Genomic DNA, 17,500 nt, shown 5'->3' on the forward strand with positions numbered 1-17,500 from the left:
TTAGGTTAGGGAAATGTTGCACCAAAGCAAACTCCAAGTCAGAGGCTCAACGTCACATATCTATCGATTCAGATGTTTTACCAGAAATGCCAAATCCAGTTAAAATATATGACAGATACGCGTATGTTGAAGGAAGCAGTAGAATTACATGTACGTGTGTGCTTGCTTACACGTTTATCTACGTGTAAAAAGATGTGTGTATTTGCGTGTCTTATTCCCACCATGAAATATGGAAAACGTTCTTTTTCTGGTTCTATTCGTGCTGACAACACAAGGTCTTGCATCAATCTCTTATACGCCAATACTCCTCTAAACTTCCCATTATTGTCGCTTCATTTTGTAGACTGTAGAGCTTCTAGGGTGAATACCCTCGGTTTATCTTAATAGTTGGGGAGAGAAATGAAAGACGAACTCAGATGATCTTAATAGTAAATGGAACAGGTCATCATAAGGGTCAAGTCCCACTTGTTCGCAAAGAGCAAGTTTGTGGGAGTCGTTTTCATCTTCATGTTTCCTTTCCCATTTCGTCTGAATTGACTTGGTGACCATTTAAGAACGGAAGTTCAACCTATATTGCTTAGGTAAGGGTCAACTTGTATTCTGCCTTTTGTCAACTTGATATTAAATTCACATCAGAGGGATTAATGAATATCCTCTCAAAACTGGGGTTGGAAAGGTGTCGCCTCATAGCACCTCAAACACAGACGAAGGAAGAACTAGGGCAGAAGGTAAAGAGACTTGCACCAGGCCTTCTTATTGGGCTGTGATGGCAGGAAGAGGTTGGAAATGATTCCGAGAGTCCCTGGAGTGGCGGGATGACCAACGAATTAGTGATAAAAATAAGGAATTTTGTGCTTCATCAAATGCTGGGACAATCATTTTTCTATCATATTTTATTTCTTTAGGCATCACTTTTTGAGATCATTTCTCCGAAAAGAATCTCCTTTTTGATATACGAATATAGGTTCGAAAGTGAAAGTTAACCTGACGCATTAGTTTGTCTGAAACCAAATAAGTGTCACAGTATTCAAAGAAAACGGAAAGACAAACAAGGGAGAAAACAAGAAGAAAATATATTTAACCATTCGAACGTCCACCAGATTGACTGAGCATCTAAAGTGTAGGAAACTTCCTCCGTTGGAGGCAATTGAACCGAGACAAACATCGTCATAGTAACGAAACCGGTAGCAAGAAATTGACCGTTGTGATATCTTCTCGCTTTCGAAGAAAGCTTCTGGTGTATTTTCTGGCGGAACTTTCGATGCATAAAACTCGAGGAATGATGAAAGACAAACTTTGAATGGAATTCTGAGTAAGGTCTTGACCTGTGGTGGTGGATGGGCGGGGGTTGGGGGGGGGGGGGGGGGGGGGGGGGGGGGGGGGGGGGGGTGGGGGGGGGGGGAAGGGGGGGGGGGGGGGGGGGGGGGGGGGGGGGGGGGGGAAAGCTGTGTTGGATAGGTCTGGGAGAGGGGGGGGGTCGGGCGGCAGGAGGAGGAGGAAAAATTGAAGCAATGTTTCAGGGCAACGCGATGGCGGTGGTCCGAAGTTTAACAAATCCGACGCTCCTGGGAGGTGCAGAACTGGGAGAAGCATAATTGTTATTCTCCGTAAATGAAAAATATGAATATTTGTATAACAATGCATTGTGGATCTAAATGCTACACAATTTTCATCGTTAAACTTTGTAAGGCGCAATTCCTGGATACAGATCCCTTTTGTATGGAACCTCACGGCGTAACTCTAGCCAACCCTGGGTTCACTTAGCGGTATCTATCTTAGTGTTTTGAATCGAATTTTAGGAAAGTAGCATCGATGAGAAAGGCAGCTTTCGGGAATCTCCGGAAAATGCTATTATTATTATTATTATTATTATTATTATTATTATTTATTATTATTATTATTATTAATATACATGCACACGGATCAGACAGAGTCAACAGTATGTATCCATAAAGAATGACCCTGTGCAAATATGTGGTTTAATAGGAACATCAAATGGAAGATGGGGAAAAATGTGGGGTAATTTAATATAAATGTAATACAAAAACTGAAATACCTGAATATCCCGATTCATATAAAAAATGCTATACCGTTACAAGGATCACGTGACTAAATGTACTTGTAAGAGCCAGGAGGAAATCTTAACAAGGAAAAGAAGCAAAAGCGCTTTCGTGCATGTAATATATATGAACTTCTTCAGGATACATAAAAAAATTTTCTTCTGTACCCCTGAGCAATGTACTATTATTAAAATACACGAAAGCGTTTGGTACTCATCCCCTTTAATATTTCCTTCTGGCTCTTGCAGTATATAAAACAAGTGACAAAATATCTTTCCTTCATTAAAATTATGATAATTCAAAGCACCGTGAGGATCTCCAAGATGAACTCGGATAAATGGAGTGTTAGACAAGAAGCAATAAGAAGTTGAAATTAGATTCAATCTTGAAATATGGGAGAAAACTGGACGAAACATTAAACTTGAAATATTTAAAGTAGAAAAGAATAGAGAAATATCAGATTGAGGATATATAAAAGAAATTGAAAAGTATGAGACAAAGTCAGAAAGTAACAGAGAATACATTTACAAGAGAAACTCGGGTTACAGTTTCACAACCCATCGGAGTGATGTCAACACAGAAAGCAGGGAATCTTGGCCGACTCACCCAGAATAAATTACAAGACTAAACCTGTTTACAGAATAACAGGGAAAAGGACACTCGACAACAGTTCAAAATTTTTAACCTTTCTAGTAAGCAGTCAAGAAATATTTAAACAGTCACCGCGGTCAGTTGTGATCACTTCGAACGTATTATATAACTCTCCAAAAAGGAATAGACAAACCTATAAAAGGGATCGTAGCACCTTAACTAAGCACCTGTACCATAGGAACCTTTCCTCTGGAGGCTGTGGGCATTACTGTCAACAGCAGCCATTTATAACAACTCGAAGTCAAGTTACTTTCCATAGCACGATGCTTCTCTCCTTTCGAAGAAAGCGTCCCAAGCCTTTTGTGCCCAGACCTTCGATTCTAGAACAACTCTAAGAACGTCGAAAAGATACGATGTGTTTGGGGTGGGGGGAATGAGATGAGGAGGGAAAGGGGGAACTGGGGGAGGGTCGAGGAAGAAGAGGAAGGCAAACGTTTCACTCTGGAAGTTTATCCAACCCAGATTCTTGGAGGTAAAAGGATACGAGTCTTCTTAGTTCATACAAGAAATGGGTTAACATTAAAGTTATTTTTGAAGTTATTCATTTAGTGTTTAAGTTATAAATAATATAAGGACGTTTTTGTCAGTTTCAAAACTAAGTGGCATTTATTTTTAATTTGAAGTTCGCCTGAAAATGACAAAGGGAATTATGAAATGGGGTAAGTTATTTATTACCAAAAACACGAAAGAAGAAACTATAGTCCAATTAAGAAAGACATTTCCCACTTTTTTCACGGAAACACTTCTAGTTTAACAATGAGGAAGTTGAAATATAATATAAAAGAAAACCAGGAAGTGAATACGAAACACCATCCAAAAGGAAAATGAAGGCAAACTTTTAATTGTGGCATCTAAAAAATACAAATTTCATAAATGATAATTATGTCATTAAGTTATAATTTATTTCTATTGAAATTAAAACTAAATGCACAGATGTTTCATTCAATAAAATAGGAAAGTTAAACTCATGTATATAAGATGAAAAAGTACGTAATACAAAACAGTCTAAAAGAAAGTGTTCATAGTGTGTGCTGGTGAAAGTATGTAATATGACTTCTTAGTATTCACTAAGACACATAACCTATTTTTATGAAGCAAAACGAGAAGAGTAACGAGTTCCCAGGGGCAATAATATTCGACAATTTTCAAGAGAAGTTGACCACGTTTATTCGCGAACATTATCTGAATCGGAAAGGAAAAATCGAGCAGTCAATTCGGAGATCGACAAAGGCCTAAAAATTCGGTGCAAAAGATGGAAGCAAAGAGAACTCACAAGGAAGAAGACATCTTGGAGGAAGAATTTCCTATGGGAGTTTCACGCGCAGAAAATGAACGATGAAAAATCGTATAAAAGTTTGTGAGGTAAATCGTTTAACGAGCTGATCGTCAATATGACCCCATTAGACAAAAAAAAAAAAAAAAAAAAAAATGGAAGTAACCTATTTCTGTTGATCGCTAAAATGATGTTTGTAATTTATTCATTGAAAGTTTTATTCAGAACCAGTTTTTTTTTCAGAATGTTCAGTAAATTGGGGTTATGCCTCTTTGATAATCAATTTTATAAAAGATTATTCCTTTACCTATTATGCTTTGACTATCGCATAATTAATAAAAAACTGTCACTCGATTAACAATGTATCAAGTTGACGTTCCCCAAAACACTGAACTACAGAAGTTCCTCAAATTTGAAATGACTTGATAAACTGAATGATGGCAATCCAGTTGACGAAGCCAGGCCAAATCACCAAACACAGACCTTTCAAAGAGTCAACATTTATCACTTTGCCATTTTGAATACACGCTTCCCTTTATCTTTATCGAGATTGTGTTTGATATTCTAAAAGAAACACCTTCCAGTGCTTAGTTTAACCATTAATAATACCGATTATAATAAAGAAACTACTAGCAAGTAAATAAACGAATAAATAACGAATTCAAATCCACGCCAACCATTACAGAAGTAACCAATACATATTATTATTGGTCATTTCCGCCCTTAAGGTCTTTGTTTCTCCAAGTTTCATAATTTATGAAAACGAATATAAGACAGATAGAGGAAAAGGAAAAAAAACAAGTAGTGCTCTCAGAAGGTTAAGAAGGTTAATCCTAATATATTTTGCAGTTAGCGTTGGGAGGTCTTCGTCATCTGAAGAAATAAATGAACAAGGAAAAATGGGTTGAGAGGTCCATTTCGTGACAGTTTTCATTATCGATGTTTATTTTGCAAGAGATGACACGAAGCTCCAGTTCTACTGATGGTGGCTAATCATGTTCCGGATTCTGTTGAAGCATTTGTTTTTCAAGGTAACATTTCCGTCGGGAAGCATCATTTTACTGAAAGTGATGAACCTTTGATATGATGAAAGCATTATACGTCGGTTTAACTAAGTCTAGCAATTCCTTTGATGATTCAGGCCAGGAGTAGACGACCACTCTGTGGCGCCACAGAGTGGCGTCGGTGTGTGGCGGGGATGTGTGGCTTCCCATAGGTTACCATTGTTTATAAGCTAAGTCGAGCACACGAGCATCCGTGGCAAGCGACTGTGGCGAGCTGTCGCTGATCCCCGCCACAGCTTACAAACAATGGAAACCTCAGGGAAGCCACATGTCCCCGCCACACACGCAGATATGGCTCGTGTACTCGTTTGTTTGTTTGTTTGTTTGTATGGTGTTTTTACGTTGCATGGAACCAGTGGTTGGTTCAGCAACGGGACCAACCGCTTTCCGTGACTTCCGAACCACGTCGAGAGTGAACTTCTATCACCAGATAACACATCTCTGACCCCTCAGTGGAATACCAGAGAATTGAACTCGCTTCCACCGAGGTGGCAGGCCAAGGCCATACCGATCACGCCACTGAGGCGCTAGCTCGTGTCTTCGTGGCCCCCAAGGGAACAACTCAATGAAACCTGCCTTCACTTCACTACTTGTTCAGCAACCCGCATCACCAAACTAGCTGGACAAACCTGAATTCAGCGTATTTCGCAAATGAATTCTTCCTTCTACAATCTATGTAAAACAACTCTGATGCAACTCTCAAAAGGGCAAAAAGCAAAGGCAAAGCTCAGACGTGACATCACCGTCTATTCACAAACCCTTCTACTTTACAGGAACAGTAAACACACCTGCTGAAAAAAAAAAACAAATAAATAAATAAAAGAAAAGGAGGTGGGGGGTGGGGGACGATATCACATACAAAGAAATCAAATGCAGCAGTTGCTCTTTTCGTCGACACTGGAAATTTAATTGAAAAATTGACTATTTTAACGAATGCCGCTTCCAGGGGAAAGAGAAAATTTTTTATTTCGTTCGTGCACCATTTTTTTTCTTTTTTTACGAGATTTTCCGCTTAAAAACATATGAAAGCAAAGTGGGGATTCCTGTACCCGATTTGTTGTGTGACTTTGAATGGCAGTTCCTTTAAAGTGATGAAGCGTAAAAAAAAAAAGAAAAAAAACGTATTGTTTTTCTTACTCACTGTTATTAACCTAAAAGTTCAGCGTTAAATGAAGGTAAAAAGACTCGTTCGTTGAAATATGATATAAATTGACAATATCATCATTATATGCAGACGATTTATTTCATAATTGCATGATAGTTTTACTATTAAAAATGTTTTCCCTTGCCTACAAAAAAGAATACGTACACACACACACACACACACACACACACACACATATATATATATATATATATATATATATATATATATATATATATATATATATTATATATATATATATATATATATGTGTGTGTGTGTGTGTGTGTGTGTGTGTGTGTGTGTGTGTGTGTGTACATCGAGCTACAATGTCCTTTAATATCTAATTCGCTCTACCTCGGAATTAATATATTTTCATATATGCTTAACCGAAGGGGAATTTCTTACCACGATGGTGGTGGGGTTGGTAAAAGTCTTCACGTGAACGTTTCCTGGATTGATTTTTGAATGTCCTTCCTTCGGTTCGGCGCCGGGCCCGGTGACCAGGCAAATCTATTATCGTGTAAAAAATTCCCTTCGGTTAAGTATATAAGAAAATATATTAATTCCGAGGTAGAGCGAATTAGATATTAAAGGACATTGTAGCTCGACGTATGTATATGAATCACGGTAATGTGATATGACTTATATATATATATATATATATATATATATATATATATATATATATATATATATATATATATATATATATATATATATATATGTATATATATATATATATATATATATATATATATATATATATATATATATATATATTATATATATATTATATATATATATATATATATATAATATATATACTATATATATATATATATATATATATATATATATATATATATGTGTGTGTGTGTGTGTGTGTGTGTGTGTACGTACACACATATAACCAACCATAAAAATTTCTGGAAAAACCAGCTATTTATTTGAAAACAATTTACCACGTGGGCGAAATTGTATTTTGAGTGTGTGTGTACACAACGAAGTACTTAAAACTGCTGCCTAAATTCCTCGGGGAAATCGCAAGAATCAGGAACGAAATGTCATTTTAAATGTTTTTTGTAACTTGAATTTTCATGTTCCATTTCATTATTGTTGAAGTATGTGATTTCCCGCAATATCACGAGTAATAAGAAACTGTTAAATAAACTATATTTATTTTTATATATATAGTCGATATTTTTTGTTTAAATTACATGCGGAATAACATTCGACAAAAGAACTTGATTTTGAATTTTACTTCCATTATTAATTTCATATTGTCGTTACATTTCTACTTCTGTGAAAATAATTGTCTTTGTCCTTTTATCATATTTCTTCTTACTATTGTTATCCATTTAATTCCTAATTTTTTTCTTGTTCTATGTCTATGTCTATGTCTGACGGTTTATCAAGTATCCCTGCTTTCGCTATTAAGCGTTCAAGACGGGATTTCCAAATCACTTATATTATAGTTAAAACTTTAAAAGTCTATGTAATGTAAAGCGGGTTAATTGCATTTGTCTCAGTGTTATAGCTGAGTGAAAATAAATGGGCTTTCAATAGCTTTTTGAACTGAAAGATATTTCCAGCACACTTAACTGATGCCGGAAGTTGATTATACAATCTAGGAGCGCAGTGCTTAAAATTTCTCGTACCAAGAGTGGTCGTTGCACGAGGCTCATCAAGTCTGAAATCATCACAGGAAAGGCGTGTATGAACACCGGGCCCTACTACGTATCTTTTCAGGCAACCTTTAAGATACAATGGCTGCTCCCGTATTAATAGCTTGATATGTTAAGACGCAAAGTTTAAAAATAATCCTTGCTTTGACTGGTAACCAGTGTAATTTAATTAAGGTTGGAGTAATATGTTCTCGCGGGGATATACCAACAATTAGTCTAGCAGCTCTATTCAAAATCATTTGAAGTTTCTTAAGACGATAATTAGGTAAATTGTAATACAACGAGTTACAATAGTCTACTCTGCTAACTACCAAACTATTAATTAGCAAATTAGTGGCATCTTCGTTAAGATATTTTCTAATGGATGCGATATTCCTCAGATGATAATTTGCGGTCCTAACCACATTGTTAATATGTTCATCAAATGTCAAAGAACCAATCAACCTACTACCCCGAGATCTCTGACTTTATCAGTTAACAAAATATTTTCCTTATTGATGGAGATGCTATTAACGTTATCAAACCTTCTTAAGTTATATTTAGTGCCAATTTAGGATACATTCAGTTTTATTTTCATTTAGTTTCAGCTTTTTCTTTTGCATCCATTTCGAAACATCTGCCATAAGTCTATCAATAACAGCTTGATCTTCAATAATGTCATCTACTATTAAATAGAACTGGGTGTCATCATGGCAAAAAAATTTACATTGAACGCCATGTAATTTAAATATCCAAGACAACTCGATTGTATAAATACTAAAAAGAACCGGGCCAAGTACGCTTCCTTGCGGAACACCCGTGGTGAGCTTTCTACTTTCAGAATATCTATCTTTAACCTTCACCTTGAAAGATCTATTCGATAAATAGTTATTAAACCATTTAAGAGCATCCATCGATTCCCAATAGCAGTCATATCCTCTATTAACACTTCATGAACCACTGTATCAAAAGCAGCGCTAAGATCTAGGAGAATAAGCAAGCTACATTTACCATCATCGGAGAAACCTAACAAGTCATTAATTACGGCACAAAGAGCTGTTTCAGTAGAATGGAATTTCCGATAAGCCGACTGATCTTCAGGAATAGCTCCAATTACTTTTAAGTGCTGACTGAGTTGATCTAAAACGGAAGTCTTCGATCATTTTTGACAAAAAGACAAGTTAGAAATTGGTCTGTAAGATTTCAATTCTTGATGATCTAGGGATCCTTTAAGAGATGGTTTAATGATAGCAACTTTTTCAGAGGACGGGACTAAGCTCTTAGTAATACTCAAGTTGACTATTCGAAGCTGCAATTGCAGTAACCTATCTATGTTTGGGGCGTCGATGACCTCATTTATTGGAAAAGGATCGTTACTGCAATAGGAGCGGCCAGAACCAATGAACATAGTTTTGTAAGCATCGAGTGAAATTGGCCTAAACTGCAAAAACTTTGAGAAAGGAAAATCAGGAAAGTAAGGATAGGGGCAAGAAACATCAGTTGTGAAGTTACAAAGTAAACAGGCAACCTTTGACTCAAGAATTCCAGTCAGCAAATTCATTTGCCAATTCAAGCTCAGACCTCCCGTCTGGTAAAACATGCCTCTTAATTTTCCCTAAAAGTTCATCGAACACAGAATACAGCCTTTTGACATTGGACCCAACCTCAGTTACTTTTCATTATATATGTCTTCTTTACATCTCTTAATAATCTATTTACCTCATTCCTAGCTTCACATTAACATTCGATTTCTCTTTGTTTTTATGCTTATGCCAACGTGACTCTGCCAACCTCCGTTTTTTCCTAGCTTCCCTAATTGCAGCATTGAACCATGGGGAGCTGTCTTTTATGACAATATCTTTCTCTACCACAGGGCACATTTTATCATATTCTTTGGAAAATACAGAAAAATACAAAGCAACAAGACAGGACTACACATTCACCTACAGAAATATTTCTGCTACTATTCAAGTCAGTACATCCACATGGGTTTCATTATATTTTTCCTCAATAACATAAACTAACCCACATCTATTAGTACAGTACAGTCTAATAACCGTTGTTCCTAAATGTTATTTTAGTCCTAAGTTTACTTGGTAATAAGACTGAAATATCAAACATAATAAGCCTGTGGTAAAAAGAGATAGAAAAATCTGGCTCCACTATCAAATTCATAAAGTAATTATCACCCGTAAAACAAAACACAGAATCTAAAATATGATCTGACCTAGAGGTAAATACATTCACCTTATTAACAAAATTCATATTGTTCATTATATCAATGAACTTCTTTACATTTGTATCTCTATAATCCTCTAACCACATATTAAAATCTCCACATATATACATTACATTTTTCATTTTCAAAACAATCCAAGAATACAGAAAAGTCTTCTATAAACGTAGCCTTGCTTAGCTGCGGAGGACGATATACTACTAAAAATAAAAACTGTACATTATAGGCCTTAAACTCCAAGGCTAAATACTCAAAACTCACAAACACTCCAACAACCCTAGTTCTAACGTTTGTAAATGTTTTGGATAAAACAATGCCAACCCCACCTCCCTGACCAAAATTACGTTGGTGTGTGAAAAGTTTATGAGTGTCCGGCAATAGTTCATTAATTTTCAAATTATCAGTAGCACTTAGCCATGTTTCTGTTACAGCGAACACATCTATTCCTTGTTCACAGATTAATTCTCTTAATTCTGTTTGTCTTAGTTGCGTACTGACTGCGCATTCAGTAGGCACATTTTATTCTTCTATTACTGGAATCCATGATCAGTCTGTTGGGCAATTCGCTTCCTCTCAGCAACATTCGATGGACAATTCCAGTCAAAAACAGCATGTGATTATCGGAGAGGTTCATTCGCGCACAATGATGACATTTCAAACTTTCAGACTGACAATGCCTTGTCTCATGATCAGCTCCGTTACAACGTCCACATATCCGAGATCCATTCGAAGCCTTGACTCTACATTTTGGACTCAAAATGACCATATCCCTTGACAGTAGTTACATATTATAACATGATAACTATCCCATACCTTATGTCGACCAAAGTTGGTGAAAAGTATATCTCCATTTTCGTATATCCTGCGTCTAATGATAGGTGTACATTTAAAAGTATAATTATACGATTTACCATCTTTAGCTTCTCTAGTTGATACTAGTTTTCATATCATCTGGACTTACATTAATACCTTGAAATATGTTATTCTTCTTCAAAATCGCAGGCAAGACGTCATCCATCTGTTCTTGATACTAACATTGGCAACGGTGATTTTAGGCGACATCTTCTGAAGTACAGTTGAACATAATTTATGGTCATCAGCTGTCTGGTCCAGAGTTCGTTTAGCATTTTCTCTTGTTTTCTTGTCTGGAAAGTCAACGACCAGTGAACCTTTTTTCGTAGGCTTTACGTTACTTATTTGAATATTCCCAAGAACTTTTGTTAATACACCTTTCTTCTCTTCCATTGTGGTAGCTTCATTCTCATCTTCATCAGCAATCAAAATCAAATTTCTCTCTTTCACCACGTCAGAATAACTTGGTTTCAAATCCTTTACGGGTAGCTCACCAGTAACCCCCAGCCTAAGAAATTGATTTTCCGTCTTCAGTTCAATTATTTGTTTTTTCTAATGAAGCAAACATATCTCTTGCCATTAATTCTAACGTTTCCATTTTTCGGCCAAGCTCATTCAAGTACTGACTCCGAAAAAATTGGGCTCACATCTTCTACAGTAGAATTTAAGACCCTTACATCCAATAGAAATTTGACTTCTCTACCTTTCTGTAGTCTTCCATAGATATTCCCTCACATTTCCGATGTACTTCCTGTTACATGAAGAGCAGTCCAGTTGGTTATCATCGTTTTGACGATCGCAATAACAAGATGCCATTTCACAAGAAAACTCTAAAACTTCACTTTCAAATCATAGCAAGGCTCTGTTAGTTGGTAGAAATTATGACGTAACAATGACGTATCAGTGACGTCACTAAGGAAAATCTGATGAAATGTGACAGGATATTGCCCATGCTTCTATAATCATGAAATGATCTATACATATTTAAAATACCAAACAAAAATAATTTTTTTAGCACGTCATGTAATGTTACATAACCACCATCTTGATTGTAATCACCATAATCAATCAGAGAAGGAAATAATCGAGATTGAAAGCTGAAAATAATTTCGTGATTAGCAACGAAACGAACAGTTTTGACGGAATTATGTTTCAGTTGTTATTCCTAACGATACTTTTAAGGTTATTCTGGTAAGTAATGCTCGCGATAATGGCAATATTTGTAGTAGTAATTACACTTGCTTTTTGCTATAGAACATTATTATTATTATTATTATTGGTGAGGATATCTACAATGGTTTGGGTGTAGATGTATATTTAGAATATACACAAAACGAGAACTTTCGAGAACCTGCTTCTCGAATCTCCTAAATCGTTTTGTATATACATTTTCAATATATATTTACATCTACACAATTGTGGATTTTTTCGCCAATTTAGTGACCCATGGTATTATTAGATTATTATTATTAAGCAGCCCCCACCCATTGTCAGATAGCATAAGCAACTACCGATTTCACGTACCTTCCTTACTCAATGACGTCATGAGGAGCCTCGTGAATCAGAAGATTCTAATTGCTGAAGAAATAACGAAAATAGATCTGACTGTGGAGACAAAATACCATCAATGGAATAATTTTATTATTAAAATGCAAAGGCCGTGCTCGCTTCATAAATTGCAAATGTTATAATGTCATTATAAACGTCAAAGCCACATTACGCGAGAATGAAAAAAAATATATAACTGGATGTGTATATGCAGTATGAATAGTAAACATGCCTTAATGAGTGGTGTTTATGAATGAAATATTCCCTCGGGGCTTCAGACAATTGTCTGACGTGTGACAATTACTAGAACACTCATTTTGTAAGGGAGACAACGAAAGGACACAGGAATGTTGAGTTACCCGTTATAGAATATTATTGATAATTATGGCATGGGTTGTGTTTTCAGGCTTTATAGTATTAATATATTGTATTCCGTATACGAACACACAAACAAATAAACAGACATTATGAGATGTCTTCTCATTCGATGATTACCTAAAGCAAAAATGATCTCCATTCGATACATCATTGCACTTTATTTTATTGATACATTTATTTATCAAGATACTTACGGTAAGACTGGAGAGATGATAGATACGAGCACATTTATTAGAATACGATGATGGTGTTGATTGACGACCTAGCCAGGATCTTGAGGTAATGGTTAGCTTTCTTCTCCTTCTATGGGAGGGGTCAAGACATTGTTATACTTTAGCTGTTACAGTTTGTGTGATTCATGTATATATATATATATATATATATATATATATATACTATATATATATATATATATATATATATATATATATACACATACGTACATAAGTAATAAGGACCTTCATATCGGCTATACAAGAATGTAATAATCTTATAATATATCAATACTCACCAGCTCAGATATTATTGCAGAGATATATTCTTGCCATTCTAGGATTGCTACCGGAGTAATACGTGGTCGATGATCAATTTAAACAGGCTTGTTATGCAGAGATAAGAGAGAGAGAGAGAGAGAGAGAGGAGAGAGAGAGAGAGAGAGAGACGAGAGAGAGAGAGAGATGAGAGAGAGAGAGGAGATAACTGGCACTCTTTAATTTTGTACTATAAAATGCCTCTTTCATCAGAATGGGGTTGGCTGTAAATAAAGGTTACTGATGATTTGACAATAAACGGTCGACGCGTCAATCTGGATGTTATATGATTTTATCGAAGAAATAAAACCCTTTTGAAGTGTCACTTCCAAGTTCACTTACACCTTTTCTTTAGATAATAAGATTTCTCGTAATTCAGTTTTGTCTGGGATATAAAAGTGTCTTGTTACATTTATTCTAATTATATAAGTGAAGCATCCAGAAATAAAAGTAAGTGCTAAAAATCTTACTTTAATATGCATATTTGTAAAAAATGTACGCTGTTATTTAATAAAAATCAATTGTTCATATATCTTTATACACATGTATATACTACATACATACACACACACACACGCACACACACACACGACACACACACGACACACACACTCACATATATATATATATATATATATATATATATATATATTATATATATATATATATATATATATATATATATATGCAGAGACACAGAGATCTTCCATAAGATAACCGAAGACATTTGTTGTTGAGGTGACACGTTTTACTGAAGGTGACATGAAAATTGTCTTTGCATTCTTTTGGAAAATTTACTTTCCACAAATCTGCAGATTGCGTAGGACGATCATGAAGATTGTGGCCATTTTCTGAAAAGTTCCTTTTTTCATATTTTGCCTCATAAAAGACTGTGTCTTTCTTGGAAATGAAGAACGCAGTAATTAATCGGAAAAGATTACTTATCCAAATAAATAAAAAAAACAAATATTTAAATGTCATTGACCTCACATTCCTAACCTCTCTCTCTCTCATTCTAAGTGCCCTTTGCTTGGTTGACCTGATTTTATAGAAATTTGTTAGTACTTACCCACGAATTATGATATCAGTCAGACAATAAGGAATGGAAAGTATCCAAATACGCTATGCATATTTATGCATGTGCATATATAATATATATATATATATATATATATATATATATATATATATATATATATATTATTATATATATATATAGTACTGGTAATCTTTCTTAGGCACGAAGATATAGTAATTCAGTTGTATTCCACATAGGAAAATGAAAAAAGGTATATCTCAGAAAATGCCCAACAGTTTTTCGTCCTCCAATGGACCTCTTCCATTGGAGGACGAAACTGTTGGGCATTTTCTGAGATATACCTTTTTTCATTTTCCTATGTGGAATACAACTGAATATGATATATATATATATATTGATATAATATATTATATATATATATATATATATATATATAATATATATAAATTATATATATGCACATATCTATATCTATCTATACCTATATATATATATATATATATATATATATATATATATATATATATATATATATATATATATATACTTATATATATATATATAATATATATATATATATATATATATATATATATATATACATATATATATATATATATATATATATATATATATATATATATATATATATATATATATATATATATATATATATATATATATATATATATATACTATATATATATATATATATATATATATATACTATATATATATATATATATATATATATATATATATATATATATATATATATATATATATATAATATATATATATATATATATATATATATATGTGTATATATAAAATACATATATATATTATTATATATATACTATACACATCTATCTATATATATCTCTACAAGTATATACGTATATATATATATATATATATATATATATATATATATATATATATATATATATATATATACTATATATATATATATATATATACATATATTTATATTTATATTATATATATATATACATATATATATATATATATATATATATATATATATATATATATATTATATTTAAATTTCTTTAGTAGACCATCATTTAGCGTCTGAAAATAATGCATCGTTGCGTGGAATTCTATATTATTCGTGAGAGCAAGATCGGATAATGTTGAGAGGAAAAGTTTGGAAGGACCACTGAGTGAAGGAGGGGGTGGGGGGGGGGGGGGGGGGGGGGGGGGGGGGGGGGGGGGGGGGGGGGGGGGGGGGGGGGGGGGGGGGGGGGGGGGGGGGGGGGGGGGGGGGGGGGGGGGGGGGGGGGGGGGGGTGGGGGGGGGGGGGTGGGGGGGAGTGGTGGCTTTGGGGGCGGGCTCTACTCAATGGGGAACATTGCATGAGGTGAGGGGAAGCATAGGAGAGGCGAACAGAATGAGGGTAGAAGAAGATAGGAAAGTTCAGTAGGAACAGTTTCACTTGAGGAGTCTCTGTCAGCAGAAGGAAGTGGAACCCAAAGCGATGCGCCTTTCGTGAAGAAGAAGAAGAAGAAAAAAGATTTTTTTTTGGACTCGAAACGAAAGCGATTAACATCTTTTCTATTCGAAAGTAAAGACAGAGAAAATAACGTACCGTTTAATAAGGAAATGTGCTTTATGAAGAGTTGCATTTTAAGTAATTTAAGCGGAAAATGCACTCGAGACTTTTCAACCTGAATCATGAGATGGTTGTCGACTTAAATGACCGTCGACTCGGTTCATCTCTAGTTTGAAGGATCGACTTTGATTTGTAATCTATCAGACTTTTCAACGAGAATCATAATTTAGTCTATTTTTTTTTCTTTTCATAAATATTTCATCTCATCTTTGTGCAAAAAAACTTTGATGAGAAGATAATCAAATGGACTTCCTGTGGGAGATGAAGGAGTTTAAATTAGGTTGGAAAACTACTAGATACTCATTTTCGACCAAGCCAGTTCAGGTTTCATAAAAAGCTACCTTACACTTGGAAGTTAAAAACAAGAAATAATACCAGCGGTTAACAGTTTACACAAACAATACCGATGGTTTGAGCTTTACGCAAAATCTGCTAAGGTTGGAATCTTACACAGAAAATTACACCAGTTGGGAGTTTACACCAAAACTACCAATGGCTGGATGCATACTGAAAAAAAAACTAGCTATGGTTGGGAGCTTATATAAAAAAAACTACCACTGGTTGGCACCTTACATAAAAAAACTACCAACGGTTGGAAGCTTGCATGAAAAACAACTAATGGTTGGGAGCTTACAGAACATCTACTAATGGGAAGAAGTTTACAAAAGAAACACACTAACTGTCGTAGCTTGACACAAAACTGATACGATCGGAAGCATTCACAAAAAACGGCGAACAATTTAAAGCCTACACAAAAAAAACTACCAAAAGGTGGAAGTTTACACACACAAACAAAAACTAACCAGATTATAGGTACACACAAGAAAAATACTAAAATAAAAAAGAAATCACAATTATAACGATGCATAAATTAAAATGAAAAGGAAAACATAAATTTCATGGAATATAAATATTCTCTGTATAAAATTTCCTCATCTTCAAAAGCATAAAGCACCTGGTAGGTAGTACATAAAGTCATGTAACCAAGATAAAGTTCATAATTTCTTAACCATATATATATATATATATATATATATATATATATATATATATATATATATATATATATATATATATATATATATATATTTATATATATATATTTGGCAATGTGTATGTATGTATGTATGATTGGTATGGGTGCCCGAAAGACCGCCTCCGGTCTGACGGGACTGAGATTCGGGACGGAGGTGGGTTTCCATCCCGGGAAGATCGAGACCTAGTTCGGGAGGCCGTCCAAAATATTCTACTTCCCCCCGTCCGAAGGGTGAGAAGGGATTCCCTGAAAGAGCTGGTTCTGCCAGTGAAACGGGGCTGGCTATGCCCGTAGACTTAGTTACTTTACAAATTTTCTGTATACATATGACTTATCATTTGGAAAAGAATACTATAGGGTAAACATCAATGACATCAAAGAGG

General features: G+C 34.7%; 1 protein-coding gene across 1 annotated transcript in view; it reads left to right on the forward strand.

Annotated features, from left to right (window-relative positions):
* LOC135200711 (uncharacterized) overlaps window positions 1-17,500 on the forward strand; it is a 125,708-nt gene that overhangs the window by 20,492 nt on the left and 87,716 nt on the right. The gene's annotated exons all lie outside the window — the stretch shown is intronic.

The sequence above is a fragment of the Macrobrachium nipponense genome, chromosome 27 (genome assembly GCF_015104395.2).
Source record: "Macrobrachium nipponense isolate FS-2020 chromosome 27, ASM1510439v2, whole genome shotgun sequence".
In the NCBI taxonomy this organism is placed as follows: domain Eukaryota; kingdom Metazoa; phylum Arthropoda; class Malacostraca; order Decapoda; family Palaemonidae; genus Macrobrachium; species Macrobrachium nipponense.